At 38.7% G+C, this 17526-nt stretch overlaps 1 pseudogene; it reads right to left on the bottom strand.

Moving 5' to 3' along the window:
- The window catches only part of LOC110256812, a 33752-nt pseudogene that overhangs the window by 9966 nt on the left and 6260 nt on the right, over positions 1-17526 (bottom strand).

The following is a 17526-nucleotide window of genomic DNA, read 5'->3' as shown; positions in this document are numbered from 1 at the left end:
TCCAACTGGAATATTAATCTACACCCTCTAAACTACCTGGCAGCTCTGAGACAAAATGATTCTTTGAAATCTAACACCATCATAAGCTTCACAAATATTGCTTCAGTGAACATAATCCATATAGAAAAGCAGTAGCCGTTTCATTATTATTGCTACATAGTTTCACTAAAATGTTGCTTATGGCATCATTTCATTAAGATCTAAATAAAGTGTAATTATATAGCAGATGGGATTTCTTTCTTTCTTTTTTCTTTTTTTTTTTTTAATGGCTGTACCCGCAGCATATAGAAGTTCCCAGGCTAGGGACTGAATCAGAGCTGCAGCTGCTGGTCTACACCACAGCCACACCAGATCCGAGCCTCATAAGTGACCTACACCACAGCTCATGGCAATGCCAGATCTTTAATTCACTGAGACTGTGGGCCAGGGATCGATCCCACATCCTCACTTACACTATGTCGGGTTCTTAATCTACTGAGCCACAACAGGAACTCCAGATTCTTAAATACAGGACAGGATGTTATCTGCACACATAGTATTAACCTGCTCCCAAGACCGGGTGATTAAATCAACTGTGTAGTTTGATTCCCCACAACTGTGCATTAACTTTTCATTTTATATGGGTTTCTCAATATCCCACAAAGGCATTGCTTTGAGTATCTGATTTATCCCTGTACTTAGTACACTGTACTAAGGCTAATGGAAATAATTCCACTCTTAGCAGGCTTAATTTCCAATAAAAGAGATTATATAATATTTTCTTTGGTTAAAGTTTCCTCTAAAATTAATCTTTTTTTCGTGAATTTAGATGCTAATCCACAATGAGATTGCAATAGACTATGGACGAATATTAAAATAACAAACACTATGGCGAACATGTAAATGAAAATTTTTAAAGTTTCACAACAGCTGACAAATAACTTTTCAAAGTTCCCTTTCCATTGTTTTAATAAGGCATAAACATAAAACTTATGTAAATGGTTCACACATTAATGTATGTATATCAGCAGTAAGTATTGTTTCTTCAAAGAAAGCATATCATTTATTCAGAATGCTTAGGAATATGCATCACTTTATATGTGGTTGAAGTACTTTCTCCTGCTGAGTACTTTCATACACGACAGGACTATTTTTATGTATAGTTTGCTTACAGCAATTTTTAGGATGTATACAGAAAAAAATTAAGGCATATCAGAAACAGCAAAGTGTTACACCTTCTAACATGTGCCTTGTTGAGTTTCAATGCTGCTGCATTTCCTATGGTTTGCCTACCAGTCCTTGAAACGGTGAGAGCGCCCTGTCCCCAACCCAGGAAATGGTTCTGCTTTTTGCCCTTTGCAACGGAGTTAACTGTGGCAGGAGAGTCACACCCAGGCAGTGCATCCTGCAAGGATCTGCTACCTCACTTAGGGTGGGGTTTCCAGTCCTGGAAAAACATGAATTTAAGGATCATCAGCCTACACATGGGCAATGTTGAAATTTAGACATGCAACAATAGATCTTAGAGCCTCTTACCCACCATTTTCCCACATGACAGCTTTATTTCTTTTCAGGGTCATTTTACTTTGAGAAAAAATTTTAATGAGCATATGATCTATTTTTTTCTAAACAGTACAAGTACTTATTTTGTCTAGGAGTGTAGAATTTTCAAAATAAATAAAGGCGCAAGATTCATTGCACCTAACACTTTCATTTCTTGAGATGGCAGATGGTCACCTAAGTGGAGGTGTATCTAGTACTTATTTACAATCTCAGAGCAGCAACACAAAGAAGGTGAAAAAGCATCTTATTGTCACACCTGCTCCTACATGGAAGACCAGGAAGAGTAGGAAATATGATCTGTATACTAAGGAGTCTTGTCTAGCATAAAACAGACAAACAAATAAAAATAAATAACTGGGTTTTTGTCCCAGCTGGACCACCAATCATGAGTTTGACTCCATTCACCTATAAAGCAGAAAAACCAGGACACCTAATGTGCTGAATGGTTGAAAAGATGATGACAATGTGAATAAGGGACCTGGCACTAACACTTGCAGTTATTAAAGATTCTGTAGATGTTAGCAGCTACTATGAATAGTAACATTACCATCACCCTTGGCATTCTTTTTTTTTTTTTTTTAATTTGCTTTCTTTTTTAGGGCTACACCTGTAGCATATGGAAACTCCCAGGCTAGGGGTCAAATCAGGGCTGTAGCTGCCAGCTGACACCACAGCCACAGGAACGCAGGATGTTACCCACATCTACAACCTACACTGAAGCTCACAGCAATGCCAGACCCCTAACCCACTGACCAAGGCCGGGGATAGAACCCACATCTTCATGGATACCAGTCAGATTCATTACCACTGCCACAACGGGAACTCTGACTCTTGGTATTCTTAATAGAAAGCATGGGTTCTCATCAATAGAATAAATGGTTAGGGAGTTCCTGTTATGGCACAGTGGAAATGACTTCAACTAGTATCCATGAGGTTGTAGGTTCGATCCCTGGCCTTGCTCAGTGGGTTAAGGATCCAGCGTTGCCATGAGCTGTGGTGCAGGTTGAAGATGCAGCTCAGATCCTGTGTTGCTGTGGCTGTGGCATAGGCCGGCAGCTGTAGCTCCAATTGGACCCCTAGCCTGGGAACCTCCATATGCCACGGGAGCAGTCCTTAAAAAAAAAAGAAGACAGTTAATTACCCAACTTCATCCTGATTACAGCCACAGTCACTGCCACCAGCCACAGCACTCCCTGTCAGCTTTCACCAAAACTAAATGTGTGCTGAGACATCACCACTCACACTGTGACATTGGCCTGTGAAAGTCTCAGCAGTGTTCATCGCTGCAAGAGTGAAATAGAATTGATCCCTTGGTCAAGGAAGAGAGCAGTGACGAGCTCACTGAAGGAAAAAAAAAAATTAACTTGTTTTGTGAAGAGTCCTGCCTGCTTTCCTAAGAATAGGAGCAATCTCCTTCTCTCCACAATTATTTAGCAAACACAGGACAAACATGTCTTCTGTCTGATGATGAGCCATGACGACTCGTAAGTGGTGCCACATCTCCAAAGATGACATTAAATATTTAACCTATTTTTTGAAAGAATCCCACCTGGGTGTTAGGATTTTCTGTGAATATGTTTAGGTTTTCACAGTCTTGTGCATCACTTAACATTTTTTTATTTTTTTTGTCTTTGTCCTTTTAGGGCCACATCTGCGGCATATGGAGGTTCCCAGGCTAAGGGTATAATTGGAGCTGTAGCTGCCAGCCAACGCCAGCACACAGCAACACGGGATCCGAGCTGCATCTGCAACTTAAACCACAGCTCACGGCAACACAAGATCCTTAACCCACTGAGCGAGGTCAGGGATTGAACCTGCAACCTCATGTTTCCTAGTTGGATTCGTTTATGCTGCGCCATGATAGGAACTCCATGTAACATTTTTATGAAGAGTTTCAGTGCCACTCAGCATGAAACAAAGCAGACAACACTTCTGATATCAGTGCCTTCTGGCCATAGATTCTGAAGCAAGGACAAAGCCTGATTTACCTGCAATAAAATACAGTTTAAAGGCCTAGTGGATACAAGAGACAAGGTTCAAAGTTTGGGTGATATTTAACTCTAGAAAAAGAACTGTTTTTTTTTTCCAATAATGGGAAAAATATACAATCTTTAAACATTCAATCTTTTAAAATATTAAAGAAAAATATGCAATAAATGCCTAGGGAATACATGTAAAGAACAGAAAATATTTAACAGAAAATGAGAATGCGGCTGTTTCTAACTAGGTTCTAGATGTCATTTTAACATTAATAACTATTTCTCCTTCTGACATGCACACTTCCCAGCAAACCTGCATAAGCCAGGCCCACTTTGCAAGTCTCTGAATAATTAACTTGCAAATTCTTCAGTGTTCTCAGTTTCAGATGTTTTTCAGTGGCCACTGAGGCAATGAAGATAAATGCAATGTGTTTGCCTGATGTTTGACAACTGTCTCCTCTTAAGGTAAGAATTATGAACTACTATCACTAAAAGCATTATGACCATGACCTCTATGGTCTGGAGAGAGTTGAAAAGGAGCAGGAAATTGACAAGTTCGGCAAGGAAGTGTGACAAGAGGGAGGTCTCTCTACAGACTTAAGACAGTTCTGTGTCTGCCAGGGCATCATACTCTGAGCCAAGACACCTGACTTCTGAAAACTTGAGATGTTAGACAAGTCACTTAACCTCATTCATTCATTTAAAGATATTTGCCTGGAGCCTACACACTGTGTAGGGTTTTCAGGGATTTTATCCTAAGATTGCTAGCATATTCCCGTAGAGTTTTGAGCAGAGTAGTACCATGATACCAGATTGACATTTTTAAAAGATCACTCTAATTACTGTGTGCATGTCCACCATGGGTGACCAAGAGCAGCAGCAGAAATACAAGTGGGTTCACGGAGGCTGACCTCCTGTTCTTGTCCATGCAGGCAATGGCCGTCTCATGATGCTGGAGACTGAGGGGTAGGCCTGTCCTGATTTCCTGGTGGATGGGATGTGGGGTGTGGGGGAAAGAGTGAAAGGCAAGGAGGCCTTCCAGATTTCTATCCTGAACAACTCTGAGGATGGAGGTGCCGTTAAGTGATATGGGGAGGCTCCAGTGGATGGGATAGGGGTAAAAGTTTGTTAGTGTGTGATGCCTATTGAAAATCCACATGGAGATGCCTGCTGGCTGGTGGATGTGAGAGAAACTAAGTATCTGGTTAGTGAGCAGGTTAATTCAAGAGTTACGTGACCCTGGTCACATCCTAACATCAGACCTAGTCTCCAGAAGGAAGGAATCTGTGGAAGGGAAAGCAACATGAGGTGGTTATGTTTTGAGAAAGCAGAAAGGTAAAATAACTACTGCCTTGAGTCACCTTCCTCATGAGCACTTACTAAAGAATCTATTGCTCAGCTTCCATTCCTCGGCTGCATAGAGGGTTTCTGTCCCCAGAAGACTGAAAAATTCCTATCTTCCAGGAATATGATTCCTCAGTGGTCATGCCATCTACTGTAGGAATAAAAGTTGGAGATTTTAAAGTGATTGTGGTACTTGCCTTCCCCCAATTTTACTGAATATTTTATATGAAGTTTTATAGACAATGACTAGGGTTTTTCTGTTTTTGTTTTTTGTCTTCTGTCTTTTTAGGGCCACACCTGTGGCATATGGAGGTTCCCAGGCTAGGGGTCCAATCAGAGCTACAGCTGCCAGCCTAAGCCACAGCCACAGCAACACAGGATCTGAGCTGCATCTGACCTGCACCACAGCTTACAACAACACAAGATCCTTAACCCACTGAGCAAGGCCAGGGATGGAACCCGAAACCTCATGGTTCCCAGTTGGATTAGTTTCCGCTGCACCATGACGGGAACTCTGACAATGACTAGGGTTTTGTAATCAATAAATTTCCCAAGCCTCCTTCAGTCTCAGGGCTGTGCATTTAGAAGATGTAAGGACACGACTGTTGGTAAAAGAAGTATCTTCTAGAAGCAATGAATCCTTAAGAGTATATTTCCCAGATGCTGAATTCTAGTTTCCAGATAAATGTGTTGTTACCTCTTTCTGCATGTCCCACAAGTTTAATTTCAAATAACCATACAGAAATAGTTCTGATTCCTGTGACTTCTGAAAATTCCCTATTATGTAGGCAAGTAAGGCATGACACAGTTATTTCTCATGCTGAAAAACAAAACATAAATAAATCTTTTGGTTCAAATAAAAATATATATTGCACACCTATAGTTAAAATAATTACAAAGTGGAAAATAATGTTTATGATCATTTGGCTATGGGGAAAAAACAGTTAATTCAAGTATAAATAGACTTTCATTTTCTAAATTTGGACTGTTCACTGCTAAGTTTATTAGAAGATAATAAAAATTAAAATGCATTTATTCCCAATAAAACCAACCATTAAGAAAGCAGTGGTCTTAGCGGTAGTATAATTGCTTTATGTCACCACACATGCATCCCCTGCCTTATCTATTTAAAAGAAAGAGAGAAAAATAGAGAGGAAGAAAGGAAGGAAGGAAGGAAGGAAGAAAGGAAAAATTGGAAGTATATTCTCAACGCTTAGTATTCAAAGCTATCTACTTTTAATGAGTACAACTATTCAAAACAGTAGCAAAAAAAGAGGCTGAGAAATAAGATGATGATAAAATATTTTCTCTATCATAGGTTAAAAAGTAAGAATACAGACAAAAAGCATCCCAGATCATACACATACACATATATACATAAAATGCATGTGTATACATAAAACATATACTCACTAAAAGTATATACACTGAATACACAGGAGTACATAAAGAAGCACGTACGTTGACATGTGTACGTGTGTAATTTACATACAAGACAATGAGAATTTCCCACCATGGTTCCCACGTCTTCGCCTCTCAGTTGTTCCTCCTGATGCCCTCGTATAAGAACTTAGACCACACTTTTCCCCCCACCTCTCAAAACTGCCCCGCACAAAGCCTCATCCACAAGAACATCAACTAACCTCTTTTGCTAAAGCCGTATTAAAAAGTCTTTCTCTTTTCCCCATGTTGGAATACTTCTTCAGGATCCAAATGCCCAGAACTTCCTCGTAAAGACTTACACCATTGATTTTCTGGTTATATTTCCCACATTTAAGTTGGCTACTTCTTCTTGGCAATTTAACCTAACTTACCATTTCAAAAAAACTGTTTGTGTCAATAGCGACTTGAGGCACAATATCGATAAATTCTAAGGACATCTGACTCTCTTCCCAAAGGCTGTACAATATCAATTTTCTTCTGAAGAGCATGAATGATAAAAATGTTTAAAAAGCCTCTTTGATGAGGTGTTATTCCAATTTCTGAGACAATTAAGAAGTGTGGATAACAGTTGTTAAGAAATATCCCCATTCTGGTGACAGACAATTGGAAAATTCTGGGTGAATAGTGGCATCAATATTGTGTTCTAAATGTTGAATCAACACAGTATGGAGGACCATAAGCTCAGGGTACTTAAGTACATATTTTCTGCATCCTGTAGAAAAAGGAAACCTATGTGAATATTAGAGATAAAACAGAGTAACTAGTTTTTTTTCTAACAGCTATTATTGTGTACAAATTGTTTTATTAACATGATACAAAGAGTTAAGGATTTCAAGATGATTAGGATGTATTTTTCTGAATCTTGTAGAAATATTATGTAAATACTCACTAGATATTTTCCTATTTATAATACTTGGCACCATCCCTATTAGTAGAGACTTTAATTACAATTTGAAGAAGTAAAATAGCTAAAAACGAAATGACTGATCCAATTTTAAACTGATTGAATATTTTTTCTTAGACACCCTCAAAATTAAATATGTTACCTTAGAATTTCATACACCCTCAAAAATAAATGTTATCTTAAAAAACTATTACAAATCTGGATTCCTTTTTAATAAAATCATATAGAAATTGTTCCACAATATGAAGAAGTGAAGAGTTTGTCCTTTCTTAAAGTTCACGTTGAAAGCACAAGTGATGAATAGTGAATCTCTGTTAATCAAAAAACCTCAGGCTCAACAAAGTCGTTAAGTAAGCTTGCTATGCTGAACAAAAGCATAAAACATACAAATGCAAAGGTTATAAAAACCATAGCAGCTTGAGGGAAAATCCCCTGTTCAATTGGTTACAATTTTTTTTTTCCAATTTAAGAAAGAAACTTAAGGAAAGGCTAGCCACAGATTGTTATTATATGTAGATAACCCTTTTTTAGGGCATTCCCAATGTTCTGTAATAGAATAAGCCCTTAAAGATCAGACTGATTCTACAGTGACATTGACATTCATTGGCAGAAGCACAAATGTATGCAAAAAGTACATCTCTATATTTTAAAGTTAGACACTGTTTTTGTACTTCATGTGTGAAAAATTAACACAATAATTATCCTGAGTCAATTAAATGTGCAGAACTATCTCATTTCGCCTTTTAAATTAAAACATAGTGAACAGCTATGAACTCTTCACCAAACCCAAGAAATAAAATATACATTGGTATATCGACCTTACGGGCTATTTCCAAACCTTATGTTCCCACTGCTCCCTTCAAAGGCAACCACAGCCTAGAATTTAGTTCTCATCATTATCTTGGTCAGTTTTTAAAGTTTTATGATGATATATGCATGTCTAATTGTGAACCTTATTAAAAGGAGAACTTCTTTGTGTTTTTTGATTTACTTTTAAAATTTAATTACCAACTACTATTGAAATTCTAGCATATGTTTACAGGAAGCTGTACCCAAATAACTCTAATGCTGTATGATATTCAATTATATGTCAACCTCACAATTTATTCTACATCCTTCTCTTTTCAGTGCTCATTTGAATTATTTCTTTCATTTTTTGCTATTACAAACTGTGTTTAACGACCTTTCTTGTGGGTGTTTCCTAACACACAAGTGAAATTCTAGGGTAAAATCTCACAAATAGAATTACTGATTTGTCCACTATAAGGTACATTTTAAACTGCTTTCCAAATCACTGTACACAGCTATACTGGCATTAGCAGATGGCAAAATTCAGTTCCCCTACAACATTTCCAACACCTGGTATTGTATAAAATGTGAACTTTGGCGTTCCCGTTGTGTCTCAGTGGGTTAAGGACCCATTGTTGTCTCTGAGAGGATGCAGGTTCAATCCCTGGCCTTGCTTTGTGGGTTAAGGATCCAGAGTTGCTGTGAGCTGCAGCACAGGTCACAGACGCAGCTTAGATCTGGTGTTGCTGTGGCTGTGGTGGAGGCCAGCAGCTGCAGCTCTGATTTGAACCCTAGCCCAATAACTTCTATATGCTCCAAGTGCAGCCATTAAAAAAAAAAAAAAAGTGAACTTCATAATTTCTTCTCATTTAAATTTCTTTGGCCTTTATTTTCATTTTTTGGCTTTTTGGCTAGAATATGGGAAACAACTATAAGGTATTTGGAAAAAACACCACAGAAACATTAATTCTGCTGTGCATTCCTTCAAAATTCTTTAAAAATTTACTGTTTGCATGTTCTAACACATAATAGAGTGGAATCAGACTAAGACCGAGTCCTGATCTGTTGCTTACCAGCTGCAGGGTTTTGAATGAGCTTCTAGTCTATCTCGTGCTACAGCTGCTTGATGTGTGAAGAGGGAATTAAAAGCAGTTAATCCTTCACATGGTTACTCTGAGAGTTAATGAGCTAAATATCTATTAAATGATGAGACCCAAACTACACTTGGGTCATAATGTGTACTTAAAAACTGTTTATCATAAATGATATTTGGGGTTTTTCATTTTGTAATTTTATACAATTGGTATTACAATCTATCTATATTAAGTTATTTCAGAAAATTTGAATGTGAAGATAAAGGCCCCAAGACTAGATTCAATAAATCACACATGGCAGATTATTTTTACTTTCTTTACCACTGGATCCCTGGAGCTTAGCAACATATTAATAAAAATGCAATTAACAGCATTGATTTGGTGTATTTGCTTTTGATGACATCACACAACATCTTAACATTAGTCAAAACGTACCGACGGCAATTTTTTGCGACTCACATAATATTTCTACATGGCATATAATGACAATTAAGTTGCCACTTTAGTCTTATGCAAAATTAAGAGAAAGTTGAGTCTTTCCTCCACTATGACTCTCTTCAATGATTTCAGGATCTTATTCCTTGCTACTGAATAAAAGCCATGCATTATAACATGTTTCAAGAAAAGAAAATCTGTACATATTTTCAAAAATAATAATCTCTTGACCCACTGGAAGTTTCTACAAAATGATTCTTAGAAGGAAGAACAAAAAAAGTATGTAATAAAGATTGAATTACTTCTAATGATATATTACTTTGAATAATGTGTGTTGTACTTACTTTGATTTTGACAGTTTCCCAAATCAGCACTGATAGTTTCCTTAGAATTTTCTTATATTCAGTTAATTCTTTAGAAATAAATAACAAAGTTTAAAACTTAATTTTAAATGAGCTTAAAATGACGACTTTTTAATTTTTTATTAAAGTATAGTTGATTTATAATGTGCCAATTTCTGCTATAAAACAAAGTGACCCAGTCATATTTATATATACATTCTTTTTCTCATATTATCTTCCATCATGTTTTATCCCAAGAGACTGGATATAGTTTCTTGTGCTGTACAGCAGGACCTCACTGCTTATCCATTCTAAATGTAATAGTTGGAGTTCCCATCATGGCTCAGTGGAAACAAATCTGACTAGCATCCTTAGGACGCAGGTTCAATTCCTGGCCTTGCTCAGTGGGTTAAGGATTCAGTGTTGCTGTGAGCTGTGGTGTATGTCACAGATCCTATCAAGAAATTAGGATTTAGGGGGGAAAAAAAGGAAAGAAAAGGTCATCCATTCAGCATGTGAAGTCTCAGGAAAAACATAAAGCAGGAATATTAAAATTAACCACAGATTCTTTGAAATTTTTGTTACAGCAAAGTAGTCTCTTATTTGTTATGGCTGATATTAATTAATTGAGCCCTCCAGTAGCTGCTCCTTCTTTAAAGGAGTGTGAATTTGTGTATATTTGAAGGACATTGGGTATTATATAGGAATATTTAAATACTAGGGTCCTTAGACATACCCATACATGGGACCGGATTTATTAGTTACAGGTGGTTCCTCACTCCTAAAGTTACTTTTGGAATTTATACCGAACATTCAGGCTATATATATTTTCATTACAATTTCACTTATTTAGTATTTCTTGCAATTAACAGAGAAATCTCCAAATATATACATCATTTTATGTCCCTAGAATTTCAAATTTCATTTTATCATCATTATTGTATATCTATGCTAATAGAAGCAACCCAGCATCTAGCGCTATGAATAATTACAGATTCACAATTTTAAAAATTGTGTGTAAGGGGCAGACAAGTGTCCTGCTATCAGGTTTTAAGCTTTGCTTATTAAAAGCCTGCCTAGGGAGTTCCTGTCACGGCTCAGTGGTTAACAAACCCGACTGGTATCCACAAGGACGTGGGTTTGATCCCTGGCCTCGTTCAGTGAGTTAAGGTTCTGGCGCTGCTGTGAGCTGTGGTGTAGGTCGCAGACACGGCTCGGATTCTGTGTTGCTGTGGCTGTGGTGTAGGCTGGAGGCTACAGCTCCAATTTGACCCCTAGCCTGGGAACCTCCATATGCCATGGGCACAGGCCTAAAAAAAAAAAGCCTGCCTAGTTAGTGGAAGTCATGTGAAAATATTCATTTGGAATATATTAGTTTTATTTCAACTGCACCAGTAATTTTAGAAACACGATTTAGGTTCGTGGACTGTTTTACTTATTTATATTTCAGTTTGTAAGGAGCAAATATTTGATTTTTGAGCTTAGGTAAAATATCAATACTTGCTTTGGGGTAAATGGTATTCATATATCAATTATAGGGATATTAAAAAGTCTAGAGGAATGAAAAAATCTAGAGAAGGTAATCAAGGTTGACCCTAAATTTCAACTTGGCATTTTTGGAGTAAGGTGTGAAAATTATAATTTAAAAATACAAAAAAAGTAAAAAGAATAAGCAACAAACACCTAGGAACCCCAACCTTGGGACCGATAAATGTTAAAACTTTATTTACTTGCTTCGAATTAATTAATTTAAGAGAAATAAACATTACATACAAAGTTGAATTCCTATCTGCCTGCCCCAAAGGCAACTCACAGGTGATATTTCTTCACCCTGATTTTGTATTAGCTGTATAGTACCCTTTTACATCTCCTTAAATTACATTGTGTTTTTTTCATTCAGCTTTGAGATCTACCCATGTGTACACACACAAAAACATAAGGTTCTTTTTAGCAGCTGATAAGACTCATATCATATGACCATATTACCTTATTATTATTATTATTTTTTTTTTGGTCTTTTTGTCTTTTTATGGCCATGCCCATGGCATATGTAGGTTCCCAGGCTAGGTGTCATATCAGAGCTATAGCCGCTGGCCTACATACACCACAGCCACAGCAACGCAGGATCCGAGCTGCATCTGTGACCTACACCACAGCTCACCCACAATGCCTCAGAGCAATGCCAGATCCTTAACCCACAGAGTGAGGCCAGGGATCGAACCGTGTCCTCATGGATGCTAGTTGGTTTGCTAACCGCTGAGTCATGACAGGAACTCTGCATATTACCTTTTATAACCAAATGCCAGGCTGATAGACAGTTAGGTTGTTTCATTCTCTTGCCTTTGTACAAATGATGGCATGTTGTATGTTACTTTTAACACGTCTCCCTGAGCATATGCAAGAGATTCTCTAAGGGGTTAGCACTGGAGTGATAACCAACTTTTACTAGACAGTCTTCAACTTAAGTTCAAAGCACTAAATTGTCAAACTTTAAAAGCTTTCTCCTATGAAAAGTGTGAACTAGTTTCTCATAGTTCTCACGTATATTACTACCAAGAATAAGTGTCTTTTAAAATATGTGTTTATTTTTTAACATTTATATTTCCCTTTTTGTGATTGGCTTGGTTGTAATCTTTGCCTGTTTTCTTATTGGGTTGTCTCTCTCTAATCAATTAATACAAAAACTTTAGTTTTCCTCAGTAAATGATTCTTCCATTTATAAATGGATTTACTGCCTCTTTCCCCACTGTCCCCTATCCTCCAACTTTGTTTGAAGTCTTTTGTTACAAAGAAGGTTCTTTTTTTCCTATGGTCAAATTATCAATTGTTAATTTCTTATTTACATTTTTCATTTATCTTAAGAAATCAAGGTCCTTAAAATAGTCTAGTGTATTGGATTTTTTTTTTGGGGGGGGGAATAGAAGCAAGATGAAAGAGTATATTCAGATTGAATTTGTACTGAATTTAAAGATTCATTTGGGGATAATGATATATTTATGATACTGAGTGATAACACACAAGAGTCTAGTATATTTCTACATTTAGTCAGTACAAGCTCTGTAACATTTAATGATTATTTTCTCTTTAATGTGTTTTGTTAGATGTATTCCTGATTTATTACATTTGTGTGGCTATTTTGATACATTTTCCAATTAGTCATTTCTGGGGCTTAGACTCAGGACCGACTCCACAACAATGGATATTCCCGTACGGTTGGGACCTAGAATCAGCATTTTCATAAATGTCAATCTCATATCCCAAAGGAGATCCCCTCATTTCTCGGTGTGTAGATTCTCCTAGACATCTTAGGTCGATTTTCTTTCACTTTTCTGGTGTTATTGCACGTACTAGAAGCTCCCATACTAAATAGGAGAGATGACAGCAAATATTCTTTTTGTTCTCATGTCAGTGGCAAATCAGAGTTTCACCATTATTTGGATTTTTTCCAGCGGGCTGCTTTTATTAACTTTCAGAATTATCTTCTTTTCTTAGTGACAAAGTCTAATCATGAGTGAGTATTGTACTTTATTAAATGTTTTTATGAATCTATTAAAATAATATTTTCCCTTAATGGGTTAACATACAGAATTTTATTGTAAAATATTTTAGGTTGCATATGTTCAAATAACATGGTATCGATCTTTTACCTTCAATATAATTGTATTTTTTTGAACTAGTATTTAATTTAGGAATTCTTGCTAAACAGACTCTTCTTCAACATTTTAAGTTGAGCAGAAGCATTTGGAAATGCATTTTAATTCACAGCCCTATAATCAGAATTATGTGAGAACTTTATTAAAACTTTTGATTTCCACTTTCTGTCCCTAAGGATTTACTGATTTAATTGAGCTGATAAAAAAAAACAAACAAACCTAAGAATCTGTGCTAGAATATAATGTAACAGATCTTTCACTTAAATAAAATCAACGCTATACACTCATAAAAAAAATTCCAAACCCACTGTTTTGGTCTTTGTCTGTATTTACCATGTAAATTCATTCAATTAGGTGGTCAACAAAAAATTAACAAGGAAGACTTTTCTAATATTGGAGGGAAAAGGGGCTGAAGGCATCAATATTGTTGAGAGGAAGGAGGCAGCAGGGAGGAGGGGAGATGGGGGAGGAAAAGGGGGAGAGGGAGGAGGGAAATTCACACTTGGGTAAAGTCTCACCTGACCTTTCTAGATCACAGCTGCTAACATCAGTGGGGTTCAGCTTTGAAAGGCTTCTCTTCATCGATTTCAAACTCAAAAGGCAAGTTCCCAGAAGCTCACTCTTCCACGACATCCTCTGAGTTTAGATGGTCTTCTTCAGCTGATCAAAGTATGACAAGCTCTGCGTGGTCTCACTGCCATCATAGCTGTCACCGTCATTGTCACTGTTACTAGGGCTTGATTCTTCACTTAACATAGTAGATACAGAATCCATGATCTACAGAAACAAAACTATTGATGAATTAGCACTTTATTTGAAATAACATACTGCAGTAGAGTTCATTCCTTTCAGATATAAAAATCTGTTCCATCCTTCCTTTCTCTAAATCCCCTTGACCCCTAGTTTCCTAGTGACAGTAATTTTTCCTAATCCTCTCCCCAGACATGTTTGCAATGAAGCTGCTCAAAAGGGCAGACATAGTTGCCTGGTGGATAAAATATATATCTGAAAGTCACATTCACAAAGATAAAAAATATGTACACATTTAAAGAAAGGTTTGATTCCATGAAAACTAGAAAATCGTAAAACCGCCTATGTACAACTTTGAAGAGTCTTCACAGATAAATTTCTGGTATTTTACATATTCCATCATATTCTTTTCTTTCACAGTTGAGCACAAAGTGGACCAGATTACCTTGAATTAGCACATGCTTAAGCTTCTGTGCCCAGAGGCTCCTCACGTCTTCAGCTGAGCTTGGGAAATATGCATCTCAAATTGTGTCAACATGGGTACTCTCTCGTTATCTGTTCTTTTTGAACAGTTAAATGGTTACATGCTGGCACCTTCTTTACCTACAATGAGGACCGTGCCCTGGTGGTGGCAGAGAGAGTGACTTCAGATTACATCAAAATATTCATTCTTTCCCAGCTTGTTGGGGGAAAGGTCAAATGTGGGTCATCAAAAGCCAGACTGGTAAAGGGCTGCTGTATACCTAAGCAAAGAGGCACAGCCTGGATACTACAGATGCCTGGGTGCACAGGTACATGCAGATAGAATAGCTCTGTGCAAATAAACTGCAGGGGACGGTAGCTTTACTAGTACAGACTCTTTAGAAGAAATCAGATATAATGATCAAATTATACAAAAAGAAACTATATAGATATCACAAAACTGATTTATTTATTTATTTATTTACTTACTTACTTACTCACTTGGCTGCACTGCGGCATATGGAAGTTTCCAGGCCAGGGACTGAATCTGAGCTGTGGCAAAGCTGGATCTTTAACTCACTATGCTGGGCTGAGAATCAAACCCCTGCCTCCTCAGTGACCTGAGTCACCTTACTCAGATTCTTAACCCACTGCACCATGGTAGAAACTTCTCAGAGTTTTATTTTTGTAAAAAGAACATATGGAAGTAATTTTGCAATAAGATCTGTCATCCTATTGGGTGTCTAGACTGATAAAAATCACTAGATACCTAACAGTGTACTTTTCAGTTTTCACCTTCAAATTGATTTATGAGTTGCTTACGTATCAGAAAATGCCCACAGGTCACTTTAGCTCTTTTCAGCCTCAGCCGTTTCTGGGGCCCTTGGCCCTGGCTTTGTCCCAGCCCCTCTGTGGCAAACTCCTCTGCAGGGTGAAATCCAGTGTCCTGGTGCTCCTGTCTGGGGGTCTCCCCATGGGCACAGCCAGAAGGTTGACGCCCAAAGGGCAGACCTTTGACCACGGCAGCAACAGTCAGAGTACAAATGCCTCCCGTCCTTGTCTGGATAGACGGGCCTAAGACATATCACCTCAGGGGCGCCTTGGAAGATCACCCAGGAAATGAATCATCAGTGGTGCAATGCTAAGATGGGCAACTCTGCGGACAGCATAGTCTGACTGGCGCCCCCTCTGCCTCCTGCCTCTCTCCCTACCTTGCATTTCCTGGGGCTGCTTGTCTTAGTGAGTTCTGAGCACATGATTTGTTTGTTTGTTTTGGTCTCAGGATCTGCTTTCTTGGGAACCCAGAGAGAACTGGTGTCAGGAGGGAACAGTGGAAGGATGCCCTCGGGACAGGGTCTGCATTGGTTCACTGCCAGTGTGATGTCAGCAAGGGTGCCTTTCACTGCTCGTGCTGAGAGAGGAGCCAAGGGCCCTTATGTGCGGAGGACGTGGTGGTGACCAGGGCTTTCCTCTGCATCCCTTTCTCATGCAGCAGAGGTGGGAGGAGGCACTGAGGAGACCTTAGCCAGAGCCCTTCAAAGTGTAGGAATGGTGATGATTTCACATATGGAATTAATTATCTTCTATTGGCAGCACTGGACACTTTCACACAGTTAATGCCAGGCTGAGGGCAGCCATCAACTAGATTAGGGCTCGTGGGAGAAGAGAGTGCCCCTCCACTAGCAGTTTTTATAGAGAGAGCCTCATCTTCTCCTGCCCCAGGGCAGATGGTGCCCAAAGTCATACTTAGAACCTCATGACACAGATGGCAGCACTGCAGGTGGTACCATCTTGATGGGTCTCCAGGTCAAAGCCTCTGGTGGGAAAAGCCCCTGGGACGGGGTACTTGGGTGCTCGGCATGAACAATCTTGAACCCCCAATTCCTTGCAGTCCTCTGGGCTGGCAGAGCAGCTCGCACCATGCTGGAGGACCACAGCCCACAACATCTTCCCCAAAGCAGGTGTCTTTCCCCCAGATCTGTGCTTATCCCTCACTGACCCCAGGCAGGTAACCAGGGCCCATATGGAACAGCCCATGGAGAAGCGTAGCCTCTGCTCTGGGAGGAAGTAGCTCTGGTACCAAAACAACCAAAGGTCTGGCTGCTGGCACCTTCAAGGATGGGGCTCACGTATGATGGATTCTGAAGTTCACTAACCAGGCACGTGGGGAGCCAGAGATAAGGCTGAGGGAAGATGATGATGATCCACCACCAAGCTAAACAAACAGGCTCCTGTTCCATCAGTCCTTTCTTGCCAACTGTGGTGCCCTTCCTGAAATGAATGCTTACAGCTCTGGCACAGGGCTGCTGAACAGATAAATGCACTGCTTGCAACCTCTACCAAAAGCAGCTTGCTTTGCCTAAAGAGAAGAGCATCTGTCTCGGGGCTGGGTTAAATCTGCTTTTATCATAAAACAGTCTCTGCTGTAACTGACATGATGCTCCAGGTCGTCAGCCTGGTTTTCTGTATTAATGATATCATGCCCTGTTAAGATACATCTTAAGGCTTGATTTCCTGCCATCATTTCCCATGTACGCACTTGAGCACCAGCCACCTTTCTTCCCTCCAGTATCTAAAAGTCAACTACACTGTCTCATGTTTTGCATACATTATTTTATCTGTGCCCCAGCTTTAACCCATTCTTTCTTTCTTTCTCTAAAGATTTCCTCCCTCTGCCCCAGTTCCTCCTTTCCCACCTCTCTCTCCTGGCTTTTACTCCTCCATGTATGAACACAGCCATGTTATTTCCATCCTAGAATAATCGTGCTGCAATCTCTGTTATACTCATCA

Source organism: Sus scrofa, chromosome 14 (assembly GCF_000003025.6).
Source record: "Sus scrofa isolate TJ Tabasco breed Duroc chromosome 14, Sscrofa11.1, whole genome shotgun sequence".
Taxonomy (NCBI): domain Eukaryota; kingdom Metazoa; phylum Chordata; class Mammalia; order Artiodactyla; family Suidae; genus Sus; species Sus scrofa.
This window is presented reverse-complemented; position numbering and strand designations above follow the sequence as displayed.